Source organism: Eptesicus fuscus, chromosome 7 (assembly GCF_027574615.1).
Source record: "Eptesicus fuscus isolate TK198812 chromosome 7, DD_ASM_mEF_20220401, whole genome shotgun sequence".
NCBI classification, from domain to species: Eukaryota; Metazoa; Chordata; class Mammalia; order Chiroptera; family Vespertilionidae; genus Eptesicus; species Eptesicus fuscus.
Genome location: NC_072479.1, coordinates 9,990,886 through 10,010,781, shown reverse-complemented (window position 1 = coordinate 10,010,781; position 19,896 = coordinate 9,990,886). Strand labels below are relative to the sequence as shown.

General features: G+C 43.0%; 1 pseudogene; it reads right to left on the bottom strand.

Moving 5' to 3' along the window:
* Positions 1-4,582: 4,582 nt before the first annotated feature.
* Positions 4,583-6,234, bottom strand: LOC103301273 (inactive ubiquitin thioesterase OTULINL-like; annotated as a pseudogene).
* Between the last annotated feature and the right edge of the window lie 13,662 nt (positions 6,235-19,896).

Sequence of the window (19,896 nt, the reverse complement as noted above, 5' to 3'; positions counted from 1 at the left end):
ACAGAAGTTCAACTAGGCCATTAGATTGGAAGTCATCAAGGAAATAGAATAGTTAAACAACACTGTATACCAACTACATACAACTAACAGACACTTATAGAACACTTCATGCAAACACAACAGAGTACACATCATTCTCAAGTGCACATACAAAATTCTTCACAATGGAATATATCAGGCCATTGAACATATTTTAGGCCACAGAACAACTCTCAGTGAATTTAAAAGCATTGAAATTATACATAGTATGTTTTCTGACCACAATGGGGTGATATTAGAAATTAATAGCAGAAGAAATTTCAGAAATTCACAAAATGTGGAAGTTAAACAACATACTCTTAGTAGCCAGTGTGTCAAAGAAGAAATCACAAGGAAACTCAGAAAATACTTGAGGTGAATGAAAATAAAAATGTACTAAAACTTACGGGATGCCAGTAAATCAGTGCTTACGGGGAAATTTATAGCTATGAATGCACATATTAACAAAAGAAGAAAGATTACAAATCATTAACCTAACACTTACGTTGAGAAAGTAGAAAAGAGCAAACTAAACCCAAAGCAAGTAGAATAAAAAGAATAATAATTCTATGGTGGAAGTAAATGAAATACAGAATAAAAAATACAATAGAGAAAAACCAACGAAACAAAAATTGGTCCTTTGAAAAGATTAACAAAATCGACGAAATTTCAGCTGACTGACCAATAGAAAAAGAAGACTCAATTATTGATATCAAGAATGAAAGAGCATCACTACCTGCCTTAGAGAAATAAAAAGGATCATAAGGGAATATTATAAGTAATTTTATATCAACAAATTAGATAATCTAGATGAAATGAACAAATTCCTAGTAAGAAACAGACTATTCAAATATTTGAAGATGAAATAGAAAATCTGAAGTGATCTATTATAAGTAAAGAGATTGAATTAGAAATAAAAAAGTGTGTCCTACAGAGACAAGTCCAGGCTCAGGAGGCTTCACTGGTAAATTATACCAAACATTTAAAGAACAATTAACAGCTATTTAGCACAATCTCTTCCAGAAAATGGAGAAGAAGGGAACATTTATCAGCTCATTCTTTGAGGCTAGTTGTATTTTTATACCAAAACCAAACAAAGACATCACAAAAAAGTACAGACCAATATTCCTTATGAATATAGGTGCAAAAATCTTCAACAAAATACTAACAAACCCAAGCCAGCAAGATGTAGAAAAGTTTATACATCATGACCAACTGGGATTTATCTGAGGAATTCAAGGCAGGCTTAATATATGAAAATCAATGTAATAGACTAAAGTACAAAAACCACACATTCATCTATATAGACACAGAAAAAGCACTTGGCAGGTTCCAACTTCATGGTAAAACACTCACAAAACTAGATAGGGAAGGAAATGTCTGATGAAGGACATCTACAAAAACGCCATAACACCATACTTAATGGTGAAAGATTGCCTGTTCTAGATAAGGAACAAGATAAGGGTGTCTGATCTTGTCACATTTGTTCAACATTATACTGGAGGTTTTAGCAAATAAAAAGAAATACCAGGCATCCCGATGGGAAAGGAAGATGTAAAACTATCTCTATTTGCAAATGACATAGTTTATATAGAAAATCTTAAGGATTACACACACACACACACACACACACACACACACACACACTCAGAACTAATAAACAAAGGTTGCAGTATACAAGGCCAATAAAAAGTCAATTGTGTATATTTTCAGTGAAAAATTTGAAAATAAAGAAAATCCCATTTACAATAACATAAAAAAGTATGAAATATTTAGGAATAAATTTAACAAAAGACATGCAAGACGTGTACACAGAAAACTACAAAACATCACTGCGAAAATAAAGATAACCTAAATAAATGGAAAGACGACATGGATTGGGAGATTTAATATTGTTGAAATGGCAATGCTTCCAAAATTGATTTACAGACTCAGTACAATGCCTATCAAAATTCCAGTTGAAGGTTTTCAGAAATTAACAAGCTGATCCTAAAGTTCATGTGGAAATACAAGGGATTCAGAATAGGCAAGCGATATTGAAAAAGGAGAACAAAATTGGGCTTGTACTTCCTGATTTTAAACTCCTAAGCTACAGTGATAAAGATAGTGTGGTACTGGCATAAGTAAAGACATAGATCAATTATATAAAATTGAGACTCCAGAAATTAGCCTTTACTTTTATGGTTATTGATTTTCAACAAGGATGACAAGATAATTTAATGGAGAAAGAATAGTCTTTTTAACAAATGGTACTAGAAAAGAATGAAGTTGGACCCTACTTCAAACTGGGTATACAAAATGAAATTAACATGGATTATTGACTTAAATGTAAGAGCTAAAACAAAAAGACTTTTAGAAGAAAAGAAAATTAAATATATCATGGATTAGGCAATGATTTCTTAGAGGTGACACCAAAAACTCAAGTCACAAAACCAGTTATAAATTGGGCTTCATAAAAATTTAAAACTTTTCTTTAGAGAAAAGACAGTCCATAGAAGGGGAGAATATTTTTGCAAATCATATATCTAAAAAGGAACTTGCATCCGAAGTATCTTGAGAATGGTTGCAAGTCAATAATATAAAGACAGATAACCCCCGTTAAAAATCGGGCAAAACATTTGAGCTGACATTTTTCCAAAGAAGATATACTAATGACCAATAAGCATATAAAAAGGTGGTCAACATCATTAATTATTAGGGAGATACAAATAAAAGTCACAATGAGACTACACACCTGCTAAGATGGTTGACATAAAAAATACTGACAATAACCAGTGTTGGTGAAGATGTGGAGACTGATACATTGCTGGTGGGATTGAGAAATGGTACAGCCACTTTGCAAAAACAATAGCTAGTTATTCAAATTATAAACATAGAGTTACAATATGACCTAGCAATTCCATTCCTTTTTAAAAGTTATTTTGTATTTATTGAAATTCATAACAGACTAGAGAAGTACCTCCAAAATAAAGATTACCAAAAGAAACTAGAAGTGAAGATGACCAAAAATTAGTTTGCCTGAGTATCGACTATTGTTGCTATAACACATTACCATCAAACTTAGTGACTTAACAAAATTTTATTATCTTATAGTTCTGGAGGCCAGAGGTCTGACATGGGTTTCACTGAGCTAAAATCAAGGCATTGGGAGGGCTGTGCTCCTTTCTGGAGGCTGCAAGGGAGAATCTGTTCCCTTGCCTTTTCCAGCTTCCAGAGGCCGCCTGCATTCCTTGGCTCATGGCTCCTTCCTCCATCTTCAACACCAGCATGTTGCAACTCTCTACTGTCTTTCCCAATTTCTAATTTCTCTTTGACTGTAACACTATTCCAATTCCCTCTTCCACTTTTAAAGACCCTAGTGATTTTATTGGGTTCACCTGGAGAACCTAGAATATTCTCCCTGTAACAAGATCAGCAGGTTAGTACCTTAATTCCACCTGCACCTTCATTTTCCTTTGCCATTTAATCCATCATATTCACAGGTTCTGGGAATTAGGATGTAACAACTTTCTAGGAAAGTGGTGTGTGTATGTGGGGGGAGCATGGTTCTATCTACCACACTTTACATATGTCAATACACCACATTTTAATATTTTCATGACAGTTCAATAATTGTCATTCAGTTGCCTTAATCTACAGAATTTATTTTTCTATCCACATCAAATGTATTAAACTGGCCAGATGCAATAGTAACAAAATATGTTAAGAAATATAAGACAAATTGTACAACATAAAGTAGTGTTTATTTGTGTGTATGTGTTTATATATGTATATGTAAAAATATGTATACATATGGGTATGTATGTGTATGTGTATACATACACACATGTACACATAATTTTACAGTTAATCAAGGGTTTCTAGAAAATCAATATACCATAGAGATTCCTGGAAAGATAATGCTTATAAAATAAGGTCACGTTTGTAAGGATCCAAAATCAACTAAAGATTCTTAATGAAGAATGCAAAAATTAGAGACAAAGAAATATTATTCTTTTTAGGTTAGTCTTTTTTTCCCATTCATTTTCTCCTATTGTTATTCTTTTCCAAATTAAATGTCCTCATGCTCTTAAAGACCTGCCATGCCTAACTGGTTTGACTCAGTGGATAGAGTGTCGGCCTGCGGACTGAAGGGTCCCAGGTTTGATTCCGGTCAAAGGCATGTACCTTGGTTGTGGGCACATCCCCAGTGGGGGGTGGGCAGGAGGCAGCTGATCGATGTTTCTCTCTCATCGATGTTTCTAGCTCTCTATCCCTCTCCCTTCCTCTCTGTAAAAAAATCAATAAAATATATTAAAAAAAAAAGACCTGCCATGTAGGAAGAGACCACAGCCCTTATCAACAAAGTTAATCACCAACTTACAAATATATTAGTGCAGTTGCTTTGGAGGAAATCCCTGAAACCAAGGAAAAGCCATCTGTGCACTGTTGCATCCAGTGTACCTGTAATTCAGGAGAAGATCCTAATTCCTTCGGTGACTGCAACACCAGCTTTGGTTTCCCAGAAATACTTTACTTGTGAATGTGACCACTGTCATTGGCGGGCGGCTGGTCCACACCAGACTTAGAAGATGAAAAAGTGGCAGTGGCGGTCATTCTCAGTCAGCAGGGAGATCTCCAGCCACTCCCTGAGTGACTTCTCTGGGTAGCCAACTTCATAGTCCCTAGAGTTAAGACTGAACACTTTTATCTTGACATCAAAGGTGAATACAAGTATGCCAATCTTTGCTAGTCCACATGTGGCATCTGTAGAATTTAAGTGATTCATCTTGAAGCTTAAACAGATCAGATGATTGTTTCCCAGGAAATTGAGTGTAAAAAAACTGGGAGTGCCCTTTCTTGTCTTCATTGTTCATAAATTTTGCTCACAGTTTGTGGTCCAGAATGGATTAGAAAGAAAGATGTTACACATACTTCCTCTCTTGTGATACTTTTGAATCCCACTGAATTCAGTCCACTGTATTGTCAGTAATTCCACACCTTTACATAATTTTCCAAACACATTTGAACCTGTATACTTCTCAGGACCAAAACTATATTGCTGGATCCAACTACAACCTTGAGAAAAGAACAGTTTTTTAGGAAGCTTAACAATGTCTTTTCTTTCATCCAGATTGGAAAAGAGAAGCCCTGGCTGAATATCCTATCTAATAAAGAGGTGATATGCTAATTGACCCTCATGCTGTCGCAAAGATGGTGGCGCCCATAGCCAATAAGGAGAGAATATGCTAATTGACTGCCCTGCCCTCAAAGATGGCGGCACCCACAGCCACAAGATGGCAGTGCCCAGTCCCCTCAGCCCTGCTGGGGCTGCAGGAGTTCAGCAAGGCTGGGCCCACCCATCTCTGGAGTCTCCTAGTCCCCTCACCCCCCCCAGCCACCCAGGGCCGGCCGAGGCGCAGGCAAGCCTTGGATGGCAGCTTCCCAGGCGATGCCTGAGGTGCAGGCAAGCCTCAGATGTCAGCTGCCCAACCGCCCAGGGCTACCCAAGGCTCAGGTGACCGGGCCGGCCGAGGCTTGCGTTGCTGACAGTGGCAGCAGCAGAGGTGTGATGGGGCATTGCCTTCCCCTGATCGCTGGGTTGCCTCCTGCCCCTGAGGGCTCCCGGACTGTGAGAGGGGGCAGGCCGGGCTGAGGGACCCCCCTCCAGTGCATGAATTTTCATGCACCGGGCCTCTAGTCTGAAATAACACTGATCTTAGTGCATCATAGTTATCTCTCTTTACCTATGCAACACATTTAACCCTTTGCACTCGCTTGCTTTTTTCTCAATTCTTTTATTCTAATGCTAACCGTGTCGAGTCACACTTGACATCCGAGTGTAAAATGTTAATATGATGCCACCAAAAAAGCTCCTCTTAAGCCTTCCTCATCAGCTTGGCATGGGTCCTCTCCCCTTTTCATTCTCCTGCACAGTACCAGTAACTGAGTATATCAACTTCTGCCTCCATGCTGAGGTTCCTTTTGAATTTTCTCTGCAGGTATCAAACCTACCACCATTTTAGCTGGTGCTCTAAATATAAAGGCAACCTTCTGAAGTATAGAGGGTGGTCATTGGAAATGAAACTGCCAACATTACAGACCCCTTTGCTATTTTCCATGCAGTACCTAGGGTTGGCCTGTGACTAGTGTCCAGGAGTGAACTCAGTCATTCCTGCAGAGGGGGCATGAGGCCACTCCCACTCCTGACCCCTCGGGTCTGCTTGGTGCCACCATGCAGGCCTGTGTCCTTGGATGGGCATGGAGCCTCAGCTGTGGGTCTGTCAGCCACGCAGCCAACAGGTCAGGCTTGCTTCACAGCCGCAATGCCATTCTTAAGTAGATAGACACCCAACAGAATTAAAAATATATCCATATAAAACTTGTATACCAATTTGTACATAATAGTCTCTAACTGGAAATGATTCAAATATCCGTCAATGTGGCATATTCATACAATAAAATATTATTCATTCATAAAACAGGAATGAAGTACTGATTCCTGATATAACATGGGTGAACTTTAAATACATTTTAAGTGAAAGAAGCTGGACACAAAAGGCCACATACTGTGTGATTCCATTGATATCAAATATCCAGAACAGGCAAATTCATAGAGACAAAATAGATTATGGTTGCCAGGGACTGGGCTTAGGGAGGCCAGTGGAGTAACTGCTAATGGGGATGGGGTTTCTTTGAGTAATGAAAATATTTTGGAATTTGATAGGGCAATGGTTGCACAATCTTGTGAATACAGTATATAAAAATTACTGAATTGTATCCTTTAAATGGGGAATTTTATGGTATGTGAATTACATATCAGTAAAGTTATTTAAAAATATATACATCTTGATTATAGAGTTTTTGGTTCCTGTTAAATTTTGTGCCTAAGGCAAGTGCTTTGCCTCACTCTAGTCCTGGACAGGCTTTTCCCTGTAGGGCTATTGACTCAGAATTTGCTAAGATATCTAGATGGGAAGATTGGAAACAAAAGGGAAGTTAGTACTTAGGTATGAAGTGCCAACAGCTGACAGTAGAGAAGGAGAACTCCAGTGAGTTAGTAGACTCTAAAAGCAATAGTCTGGAATAGATCCCACTTGATCATGGTGTATGATCTTTTTAGTGTACTGCTGAATTCAGTTTGTTAATATTTTGTTGAAGATTTGAGCATTTATATTCATCAGGAATATTGGCCTATAATTTTTTTCTTTGTCATGGCTTTATCAGGTTTTGAAATTAGGATAAGGCTGGCCTCCTAAAATGAGCTTGGGAGTCTTCCCTCCTCTTGAATATTTTGGAACAGTTTGAAAAGGATAGGTGTTAGTTTGAGGGTTTTGATAAAATTCATCTGTAAAGCCATCTGGTCCAGGGCTTTTGTTTGTTGGTAGTTTTTTGATTACTGTTTTAATTTGACTAGTTGTAGTCGGTCTATTCAGATTTTATGATTCTTCCTGGTTTAGTTTTGTAAAATTGTATGTTTCTAGGAATTTATCCATTTTGTCCAGATGGTCTAATTTGTTGGCATATAATTGTTCATAATATTTTCTTGCAATCTTTTGTATTTCTGTGGTGTCAATTGTTATTTCTCCTCTTTCATTTCTGATTTTATCTATTTGGGTCCTCCCTCCTTTTTTTCTTTTCTTTCTTTCTTTTTTTTTTTTTTGTTAGACATCGCTTTTTATTTTTTATTTTATTTTTTTAACATAACTTTTTTTTATTGTTTAAAGTATTACATGTAGTAGTACATATATCTCCTTTTTTCCCCCCATTGACCTTCCCCCAGCCTCCCCTACCGGCTGTTGCATGCCCTCATCCCACCCCTCACCCCCAGTGTCTTGTGTCCATTTGTTGTGCTTATATGCATGCATACAAGTCCTTTGGTTGATCTCTTTCCCCCTCCCTCCTTTTTTTCGTGATGAGTCTGGATAAAGCCTTGTCAATCTTGTTTATCTTTTCAAAAAACCAGCTCTTGGTTTCATTGATCTTTTGTATTTTTTTTTTTTAGACTCTCTTTAGTTTATTTCTGCTCTGATTTTTATTTTCTTCCTTCTACTCACTCTGGGATTTGTTTGTTGTTCATTTTCTAGTTCTTTAAAGTGTAAAGTTACACTGTTTATTTGAGCTTTTTCTTTTTTCTTGAGATAATGTTATGACTCTCATGCTTAGGACTGCTTTCCCTGTATCCCACAGATTTTGGGTTGTTGTGTTCTCATTTTCATTTGCTTCAAGGTATCTCTTGATTTCTTCATTGAATTCATTGTTAACCCATTCCTTAGTAACATGTTATTTATCCTCCATGTCTTTGTGTGTTTTCCAGTTTTTTTCTTGTGATTGATTTCAAGTTTCATAGCATTATAATCACAGAAGATGCTTGATAAGATATCAGTCTTTTAAAGTTTATTGAGACTTGCTTTGTGTCCTGACATTGGTCTATCCTAGAAAATGTTCCATGGACACTTGAAAAGAATGCATATTCTCCTGCTTGGGGGTGTAATGCTGTGAAGATATCAATTAAATCCATTTGCTCTAGTGTGTCATTTAAGGCTTCTGTCTCCTTGTTGATATTATATCTGGAGGATCTATTCATTGATGGGGTGTTAAAATCCCCTACTTTGACTGTATTACTGACAATCTCTCCCTTTATGTCCATCAAAATTTGCTTTCCATATTTAGGTGCTCCTATGTTGGGTGCATAAAAGTTTACAAGGGCTATAACCTCTTGTTGGATTGCTCCCTTTATCATTAAATAGTGCCCTTCTTTGTCTCTTACTATAACCTTGGTCACATGATCACATCAATAGATGCATAAAAAACATTTGATAAAATCCAGCACCCATTTATGATAAAAACTCTCAGCAAAGTGGATATAGAGGAGTGTACCTCAATGTAATAAAGGACATATATGACAGACCCACAGCCAATATTATACTCAATGGGCAAAAACTACAAGTGTTCCTTTTAAGATTGGGAACAAGACAGGAATGTCCACTTTACTACTCTTATTCAACATCATACTGGAAATCATATTCACAGCAATCAGGTAAGAAGAAGAAATGAAAGGCATTCAAATTAGGAAGGAAGAAGTAAAACTATCACTATCTGCAGGTGACATGATACTGTATATAGAAAACACTAAAGATTCTACCAAAAAATGAATTCAGTAAAGTAGAAGGATACAAAATAAATATCCAGAAATCAGTTACATTTTTATACACCAACTAGTGACCTGGTGCATGAAATTCATGCACATTAAAAGGGAATTAATTAAAGAAAATGTTTTAATATTGCTATTTGCCCTTTCTCTATAATAGAAGTATCAGAGATGAAAGAAAATTAGTAAAATATATATGAAAATCTTCCTCCTGTTAGAGTCTGGGGTGTGCCACAGGAACCAGAGTCAAGTCCCCGCCCACCCACATGCGACTTGAAATTGTGCAAGACCCAGACCTGGCTGGCCCCACCCCCATTGGGCTAGATCCAGACCCAGCCAGCTCCATCCCCTTCAAGCCCCACTGGGTGGGGGCATGGCCTCAGGTTGCCTGGCCCAGCACCAGGGCAGGGGGCATGGCCTGAGGTCAGCACCAGGGTGGGGTGTGTGGTCTGAGGTTCCCCAGCCAAGGCTGAGGCAGGGGGCACAACTTGAGGTCCCTGTCAAGCCCTGCCGGGTGCAGGGCACGGCCTGAGGTCCCCTGGCCTGGTCCAAGGCGGGGGGCATGCCTTGAGGTCCCCTGTCAAGCCCCATGGGTGGGGGGCACGGCCTGAGGTCCCCTGTCAAGTCCCACGGGCGGGGAGCATGGCCTGAGGTCCCCTGTCAAGCCCCACATGGCAGGGGGTGCGGCCTCAGGACCCCCAGCCTGGCGCTGGGATGGGGGCGCAGCCTGAGGTCCCCCAGCCTGGCACCAGGGCAGGGGCCACAGCCTGAGGTCCCCCCGTCAAGCCCCGCTGGGCAGGGGGTGCACCCTGAAGACCCGTCAAGCCCTGCTGGGAAGGGGGCATGGCCTGAGGTACCCTGTCAAGCCCTGCAGGGTTGGGGGGGGGCACAGCCTGAGGTCCCCCGTCAAACTCCGCAAGGCGGGGGACACAGCCTGAAGTCCCTGCTGATTGCTCATTAAGGCTCATTATGGGAATTCGGCCTCCGCTGTGGGCGCAGCCATCTTGTGTTATTGAATCTCTGCCTTTGCTGTGGATACAGCCATCTTATTATGCCGTGACAGTCAATTTGCATAGTCCCTCTTTATTAGATAGGATAATGAACTATCAAAAAGGGAAACTAGCCTGAACCCATTTGGCCCAGTGGATAGAGCGTCGGCCTGCAGACTGAAGAGTCCCAGGTTCGATTCTGGTCAAGGGCATGTACCTTGGTTGTAGGCACTTCCCCAGTAGGGAGTGTGCAGGAGGTAGCTGATTGATGTTTCTCTCTCATCGATGTTTCTAACTCTCTATCCCTTTCCCCTCCTCTCTGTAAAAAATCAATAAAATATATATTTTAAAAAAGGGAAACTAAAAAATCCCATTCACAATTGCTTAAAAAGAACAAAATACCTAAGAATAAATTTAAGGATGTAAAGACCTGGACTCAGAAAATTCTAAGATACTGAAGAAAGAATGGAAGAAGATGCAAATAAGTGGAAGCATATACCACTTTGATGGGAATTAACATCATTAAAATGTCCATTCTACCCAAAGCAATATATAGATTCAACACAATTCCTAACAGGATACCAAAGGCATATTTCACAGAAATAGAACAAATATTTCAAAAATTTATATGGAACCACAAAAGACCCTGAATAGCAACAGCAATCTTGAGAAGAAGAATAAAGTTGGAGGAATTATGATACCTGATATCTAGAAGAAAGCTTAGGCAGTAAAATCTCAGATATTTCCCATAGCAATATTTTTTTCTGATATATCTCCTCAGGCAAGGAAAACAAAAGTAAACAAATGGGACAACAATCAATAAAATGAAAAGACAATGAATTAGAGAACGTATTTGCTGATACATCTGTAAAGGGTCAATATCCAATATTTATAAAGCACTTATAACAACACCATAAAAACAATCCAATTTAAAAATGGGCAAAGGACCTGAATAGACACTTCTTTAAAGAGGACATACAGATGGCCAATGGACATATGAAAGGTGCTCAGCCCTAGTCAGTTTGGCTCAGTGGATAGAGTGTAGGCCCCCAGACTGAAGGGTCACAGGTTTGATTCTGGGTCAAGGGCACATACCTTGGTTGCGGGCTCAATCCCTCACCCCAGTTGGGCTGCATGTGGAAGGCAACCAATTGATGTATCTCTCTCACATTGATGTTTCTCTCTTTGTCTCCACCCCTCCCTTCCACTCTCTCCAAAACAAAACAAAACAAAACAAAACAAAACAAAACAAAACCCCGAGGAAAAATATCCTCAGGTGATGATTAACAACAACAAAAAAACCCACAAACAATACTTGGGAATAAACTTAACCAAGGAGGTAAAAGACCTCTACCTGGAAAACTAAGACATTGAAAAAATAGAGAAAGATAGAAACAAATGGAAATGTATACCATGTTCATGGATTGGAAGAATTAATATCATTAAAATGTCTATACTACAAAAAAAAAATGTCTATACTACCCAAAACAATCTATAGTTTCAATGCAATCACTATTAAAATACCAATGTCATACCTCACAGAGCTAGAACAAATACTCCAAAAATTTATATGGAACCATAAAAGACCCTGAATAGGTGCAGCAGGCTTGAGAAAGAAGAATGAAGTTGGAGGGATCACAATACCAGATATCAAACTATACTGCAAAGCCATTATAACCAAAACAGCCTGGTACTGGCACAAGAATGGGCGTATAGACCAATGGATCATAACAGAGACCCACACCATTACGGTCAATTAATATGTGACAAAGAAGGCAAGAATATACAATGGAGTAAAGACAACCTCTTCAACAAATGGTGTTGGGAAAATTGGACAGACATATGCCAAAAAAAAAAAAAAATGAAATTAGACCACTAACTTACACCATACACAAGAATAAACCCAAAATGGATAAAATACTTAAATGTAATGTGTGAAACCATAAAAATCTTTGAAGAAAACACAGGCAGTAAAATCTCAGACATCTCACGTAGTAGAATTTTTGTGAATACATCTAGGGCAAAGGAAACTAAGGAGAAAACAAATGGACTGCATCAAAATAAAAGGCTTCTGCACAGCAAAATAAACCACCATCAAAATGAAAAGGGAACCCACTGTATGGGAGAACATACTTGCCAATGATACATCTGATAAGGGCTTAATGTCCAAAATATATAAAGGACTCATACAACTCAACAAAAGGAAGACAAACAATCCAATAAAAAAATGGGCAGAAGACTTGAATAGTCATTTCTCTAAAGAGGACATACAAATGGCCAAGAAACATGAAAAAATGCCCAGTCACTAATCATCAGAGAAATGTAAATTAAAGCCACAATGAGATATCACCTCATACCTGTCAGAATGGCTATCATAAAAAAAATAAACAACAAATGCTGGTGAGGATATGTGGAGAAAAAGGAACCCAATACACTGCTGGTGGAAATGCAGATTGGTGCAGTCACTATGGAAATCAGTATGGAGTTACTGTTTGACCCAGCAATCCCACTTCTGGGAATATATCCTAAAAAACCCCAAAACACCAATCAGAAAGAATATATATGCATCCCTATGTTCATAGCAGCATTATTTACAACTAGAAGCCCGGTTCATGAAAATTCACTGGTGGGGGGTTCCCTCAGCCTGGCCTGCCTCCTCTCACAGTCTGGGAGCCCTCAGGGGATGTCCTACTGATGGCTTAGGGCCATTCCCGGGGGGAGCGGGCATAAGCCACAGTCTGTCCTTCCTCTGTGGGAGGCAACCAGGAGGAGGATCAGGGGAAGGCACCACCCCCATCACCCCGCTGCTGCTGCCAAAGCCAGCTGCCAGGGCTGCGGAGGTTGAGGCACCACAGTTGCACCCTGTCCAGCCTCTGCAGAGACTCCGGGACTGTGGACCACCCCGCCTCTCCTAGCACCACCTCTGCGGAAGGAGGGGCCACGACTGGCACTGCCCCACCTCTCCCAGTGCCCGCCTATGTGGATGGAGGGGCTGCACAGCACGGGTGGGACTGGCCGAGGCCCACTGACACTGCCCCGCCTCTCCCAGCACCCACCTCTGCAGAAGGAGGGGCCGCGCAACATGGGCGCCTCTCCTGCGCCACTGGCCCTTGTCCCTCACAGGTGCTGCAACTTTGTCTGGAAGGATGTCCGGAAGACGTCTGGTCTAATTAGCTTATTATCCTTTTATTAGTATAGATAGCTAAAATTTGGAAACAGCCCAAGTGCCCATCAGTAGATGAAAGGATAAAAAGCTATGGGACATTTACACAATGGAATACTATGCAGCAGTAAGAAAGAGGGATCTCTTACCCTTTGGGACAGCATGGATGGACCTGGAAAATATTATGCTAAGTGAAATAAGCCGATACAAGAAAGACAAATATCACATGATCTTTCTTACTTATTTGTGGAATCTAATGAACAAAATGAACTGACCAACAAAATAAGACCTGAAGCATGGAGGCATGAAACAGACTGATATACCTTGATGTGGTTATGGGGGGGATGAGAATAGATAAACCAAAGAACTTATGTACTTACTAGTGGCCCGGTGCATGAAATTCGTGCATGGGAGGGGGTGTGTCCCTCAGCCCAGCCTGCACCCTCTCCAATCTGGGACTCCTTGAGGGATGTCCAACTGCCTGTTTAGGCCCAATCATGGTGGGATCGGGCCTAAACGGGCAGTCAGACATCCCTCTCACAATCCAGGACTGCTGGCTCCCAAACGCTCACCTGCCTGCCTGATTGCCCATAACCGCTTCTGCCTGCCAGCCTGATCACCCCCTAACCACTCACCTGCCAGCCTGATCGACACCTAACTGCTACCCTGCCAGCCCAATTGCCCATAACTGCCCTCCCCTGCTGGCCTGGTCACCCCTAACTGCCCTCCCCTGACAGCCTGGTTGCCCCCAACTGCCCTCTCCTGCAGGCCTGGTACCCCCAACTGCCCTCCCCTGCTGGCCTGGTCTCCCCCAACTGCCCTCCCCTGCTGGCCTGGTCACCCCAACTGCCCTCCTCTTCTGGCCTGATCGCCCACAACTGCCCTCCCCTGCAGGCCTGGTCACTCCCAACTGCCCTCCCTTGCCAGCCCAGTCACCCCCAACTGTCCTCCCCTGCAGGCCTGGGTTCCTCCCAACTATCCTCCTCTGCAGGCCTGGTCCCCCCCAACTGCCCTCCCCTGCAGGCCTGGTCACTCCCAACTGCCCTCCCTCGCAGGCCTGGTCACTCCCAACTGCCCTCCTCTGAAGGCCTGGTCCCCCACAACTGCTCCCCTTGCTGGCCTGGTCACCCCAAACTGCCCCTCTGCCGGCCTGGTTGCCCCTAACTCCCCCCCCTTCCAGGTTACCCCCAACTGTTCCCCCTCTGCCAGCCTGGTTGTCCCTCACTGCCCCCCTCTGCTGGCCTGGTCGCTCCTAACTACCCCCCCCCCCCGCTGGCCTGGTCACCCCCAACTGCCCCCCTGCCAGCCTGGTTACCCCTCCCTGCCCCCCTCTGCCAGCCTGGTCGCCCATCACTGCCCCCCTCTGCCAGCCTTGTCGCCCCCAGCTGCCCCCCCTGCTGGCCTGGTCACCCCCAACTGCCCCCCCTGCCAACCTGGTTGCCCCTCACTGCCCCCCCCCCTCCTGCCAGCCTGGTCGCCCTACACAGCCTGCTCTTCAGTCGTTTGGTCGTCCCTCACTAACCCTCCTCCTGGCCTTGTCGCCCCATGCAGCCTGATGTTCGGTCATTACTGTGAGGGCATTCTGACCAATTTGCATATTACCTTTTTATTAGTATAGATATTCATAGCCCATGAATACAGGCAATTGGGTAGTGAAGAGCCTGGGGGGTGGGTGGGTAGGGTTTGGCAGGAAGGGGGAAAAGTAGGGGGAAATGGGAGATACCTGCAATACTATCAACAATAAAAATATATTTAAAAACTTGGAAAAAACACACGAAAAGATGTTCAGTGTCACTAATCATCAGAGAAATGCAAATTAAAAGCACAATGAGCTATCATCTCACACCTGCTGGAATGGCTATCATCAATAAGTAAACAAAACAAGTGTTGGCGAGGATGTGCAGAAAAGGGAATGATGGTACACTACTGGTGGGAATGGATATGGAGATATGGTACACTACTGTGAAAAGCATGTGGAGATACCTCAAAAAAAATTAACAATGGAACTGCTTATGACCCAGTGATTCCACGTCTGGGAATATATAGAAAGAAACCAAAAACACTAATTTGAAAGAATATATGCACCCTTATGTTCATTGCAGCATTATTTTACAATAGCCAAGATTTGGCAGCAGCCCAAGTGTCCTTTAGTAGTTGGAATACGATTCTGCCATAAAAAGGAAGACAATCTTACCCTTTGTGACAGCATGGATGGACCTGGAGAACATTATGTTAAGTGAAATAGCCAGTCAGAGAAAGACAAGTACCATGTAATTTCACTCATATGTGGAATTTAATGGACAAACTGAACTAATAAGCAAAATAGAGATAGACTCATAGAGAGCCAGCAGACAGCTGTGGTGGTGGGGTGTTGGAGTGGGGTGGAGGGTTTGAGCAAAAAAGAATATAAAAGAGAACTCATGGATATAGACAACAGTGTGCTGATTGTGGGGGGAGGGGAGTGGGTGGAGGTGAAGGAGGGTATAGGGGGATAAATGGTGATGGAAAAAAAATAAATTAAGGAAAAAAATAAAAGCAATAGTCTGAGCGTTGAACGTAGGGCCGGTTCTGCGTGCCCAGCAGCGCCATGCTGTAGAATACTGCCCTCAGTCTCCGATATTAACAAAAGTTAACATCATTTTAGCAGATATATTAAGGTAGAGAAAGGCTATACTTTATGAAGTAGCATCATCCAATAAAAATATAATGGAAGCCACAATGTAATTTTAAATTTTCTAGTAACCACATTATAAAGGCAAAAAGAGCCTGCCCGGTGTGGGTCAGTGGATTGAGTGTGGTCACTGGATTCGATTCCCGGTCAGGGCACATGCCCAGGTTGCAGTCTCAATTCCCAGTAGGGGGTGTGCAGGAGGCAGCCAATCAGTGTTTCTCTTTTTCACATCAGTGTTTCTATCTCTCCCTTTCCCTTCCTCTCTCTTAAAAAAAAAAAAATCAATACATGTATTTTGAAAATACAAATTCTTGAGAGTCAAGAATAAGTTTTAGGTTAGTGTCCAGAAATCTGTGTTTGACAAGCTCCCTCGGTGATTATTGTGAACCACCTGTTTCAGGTTTGCATGCACAGGATAGTGCAGAGTTCATTTCGTAGCTTTTATTATAGGACTCGGGCATTAGGTAACACCTACTCCTCCTGCTTCTATGTCAGCTGCCATGTCCTTTTGTATGGTGGATGTTTTGTAGACCCTGCTCTGATCACCAGTGGCCTAGGACTCCTGTGAATGAGGTTGACCAGTTGCTTCTTAGGCAGCCTCTGGCTCTGCACAGAGTGGCCTCATTTAGTTGATACCTGGCAGCTTCCATACATGTATGTACAGTCTTTGTTTACCTTATCCAGCACTCCTTAAATTTGCTTACACTCTAGTTCTGTTGCTTTATTAACATGAAGTCACTTTCTAACTCTCACAAGGAGTAGTGCAAGCCCAACTGGTCAGTTAATTAAGGGTAGTTATTTTGCAGTAGCTCTTTATTGTGGTGATACTTATAATAATTACTAGAGGCCCAGTGCACGAAATTCGTGCACGGGGGTGGGGGAGCATGTCCCTCAGCCCAGCCTGAACCCTCTCCAATCTGGAACCCCTCTCACAATCCAGGATTGCTGGCTCCTAACTGCTCTCCTGCCTTCCTTCCTGATTGCCCCTAACCGCTTCTGCCTGCCAGCCTGATCACCCCCTAACCACTCCCCTGCCAGCCTGATTGATGCCTAACTGCTCCCCTGCCAGCCTGTTTGCCCCTAACTGCCCTCCCTGCAGGCCTGGTCACCCCTAACTGCCCTTCCCTGGAGGCCTGGTCCCTCACAACTGCTCTCCCCTGCAGGACTGGGTCCCTCTCAACTGCCCTTCCCTGAGGCCTGGTTGCCCCCAACTTCCCTTCTCTGCCAGCTTGGTCATTCCTAACTTCCCTCCCCTGCAGGCTTGATCGCCCCCAACTGCCCTCCCTTGCAGGCCTGGTCCCTCCCAACTGCCCTCCCCTGCTGGCCATCTTGTGGTGGCCATCTTGTGTCCACATGGGGGCAGCCATCTTTGACCACATGGGGGCAGCCATCTTGTGTGTTGGAGTGATGGTCAATCTGCATATTACTCTTTTATTAGATAGGATTATTTCCTTTTTCTGTTACTACTTTTAAAAGTAGTGCTTTCAACTGAAAATTAATATCAATTAATGTGTTTTCTCACCAACAATGATTTGGGGAAGAGAAAGAGTTACAGTCCAGTGCCTGCAGACCAGGGCAAGCCATGTGCACACTCTGCCCTGTGAGCCAAGATGGGGCGGTATTTTACCAAGGGAAGAAGAAGTTAAGGGAAGGCGAAGTTAGAACCATAGAGCTTCATCCTGAGCATAGAGTTCTTCCTGTAGAGATTGCGTAGGAGACTTCCATAAGCTCTAGCTCCTCCCATAGACTCTTCAAACTGATTGTGTTTTCTTAAAGTTCCAGTTAGGGTTTATCAGTGCCATCATTCAGCTATTGCCATCATTAATGTATTTACATTCACAGTATCTCTGTTTTAAGGGGAAAATCACTGCTGGAATAATGAAGTGCCTCTGAATGTTGAATTTCCTCTCCTTGATTTCCTCTCTTGGTCTTAGGTTGTTTTATAATTCTGATTGGATATGAACAAAACTATGCATTTCACCTAGCATATCAACTTGGACTTTGCCACCTCTTCATGTGGTCAGAGTGCTAATTTTGATTTTATGTCTTACTAGAGGCCCGGTGCATGAAATTCGTGCATGGAGGGGGGTTGTCCCTCAGCCCAGCCTGTACCCTCTCCAATCTCGGACCCCTCAAGGGATGTCCGACTGCCCGTTTAGGCCCGATCCCAGGGATCGGGCCTAAATGGGCAGTCGGACATCCCTCTCATAATCCAGGACTGCTGGCTCCCAACTGCTTGCCTGCCTGCCTTCCTGATTGCCCCTGACTGCTTCTGCCTGCCAGCCTGATCACCCCCTAATCACTCCCATGCCAGCCTGTTTGCCCCCAACTTCCCTCCTCTGCTGGCCTGGTCACCCCTAACTGCCCTCTCCTGCAGGGTTGATCACCTCCAACTGCCCTTCCTTGCAGGCCTGATCCCTCTCAACTGCCCTCCCTTGCAAGCCTGGTCCCTCTCAACTGCCCTCCCTTGCAGGCAGGGTGCCTCCCAACTGCCCTCCCTTGCAGGCCGGGTGCCTCCCAACTGCCCTCTCCTGCTGGCCATCTTGTGGTGGCCATCTTGTGTCCACATGGGGGCAGGATCTTTGACCACATGGGGGCAGCTATATTGTGTGTTTCAGTGATGATCAATCTGCATAGTTCTCTTTTATTAGATAGGATAGAGGCCTGGTACAGGGGGGGGGGGCAGCTGGTTTGCCCTGAAGGGTGTCCCTGATCAAGGTGGGGTTCCCTTGGGGCATGGGGCGGCCTGAGCGAGGGGCCTGTGGTGGTTTGCAGGTGGGCCACACCCCCTGGGACGCAAGCGGAGACCCTGGTATCTGGAATTTATTTTCCTTCTACAACTGAAACTTTGTAGCCTGGAGCAGAGCCAAGCCTGGGGCTCCCTCCGAGGCCCGAATCCATTTGTGTTGGGGTTATAATTGAAACTTTGTTGCCTTAAGCGGGTGGGCCCGGCCAGGGTGTGCAGAAAGCTTTGCTTCCCCTGTTGCCAGCGGCAACCTGGCCTGCTCTCTCAAGCTCCATTCTGCTGCCATTTGTTTGAATTTGTTTACCTTCTATAATTGAAACTTTGTAGCTTGAGTGGAGGCTTAGGCCTGCAACGGCTGGCAGAAAGCTTGGCTTCCTCTGTTACCTAGGAAACCTTGCTCTCTGTGGCTGTAGTCATCTTGGTTTGGGTTAATTTGCATACTCTCTCTGATTGGATGGTGGGCGTGACTTGTGGGCGTGGCTTGTGGGTGTGTCGGAGGTATGGTCAATTTGCATATTTGTCTATTATTATATAGGATCTTCAAGTAATTTTAAAAATAGGGAATGAGAAATAGAAGCACGGTATGAAAAAGAGATCAAAACGTTTATTTTGAGATTGGCTGCTTATTTACACGAAAACACAACAAAACGATTTATGGTAGGCTGCTTGCTTAGTAGGTCTCCTGGCAGCAAGGAAACCCCCCCCCCCCCATTGTGTTCCTCATTTACTCGGATGTGCTTTCCCTTTAGCCTCTCTCTTAGAGTTCTGCATTCTTACTCTCACCTTTATGCCGCCTAGCCCTCAGCTTTTCTCTCTACCACACCGTGCTCTAGGAAAAGACACTTTTAAAAAAGTATCTTTATTGTTGAAAGTATTACAGATGTCCCCCTTCTTCCCCTGATACCCCTTCCACACTATCCCCCACCCCCCTGACAAGAAGGAAGCTGAGAAGGAGCTGGCAGTAAATAGAATCTGGGTGGGAAAAAGAATTGAAAAGAGACTCAGGCCCTCCCAAAGGTTGGCGGCAATTTGTTTATTATCTTTCAGGTGCCATGAACATATGTTGGATTGCAGTAGAAACATTTAATACCCAAACCACTGATGCTGCTCAGAAAAATGATTTGTGCTGAGCCAATTGGTAATTTTGAAGATTTGTTTCATGATCACTGGGTTTTAAAA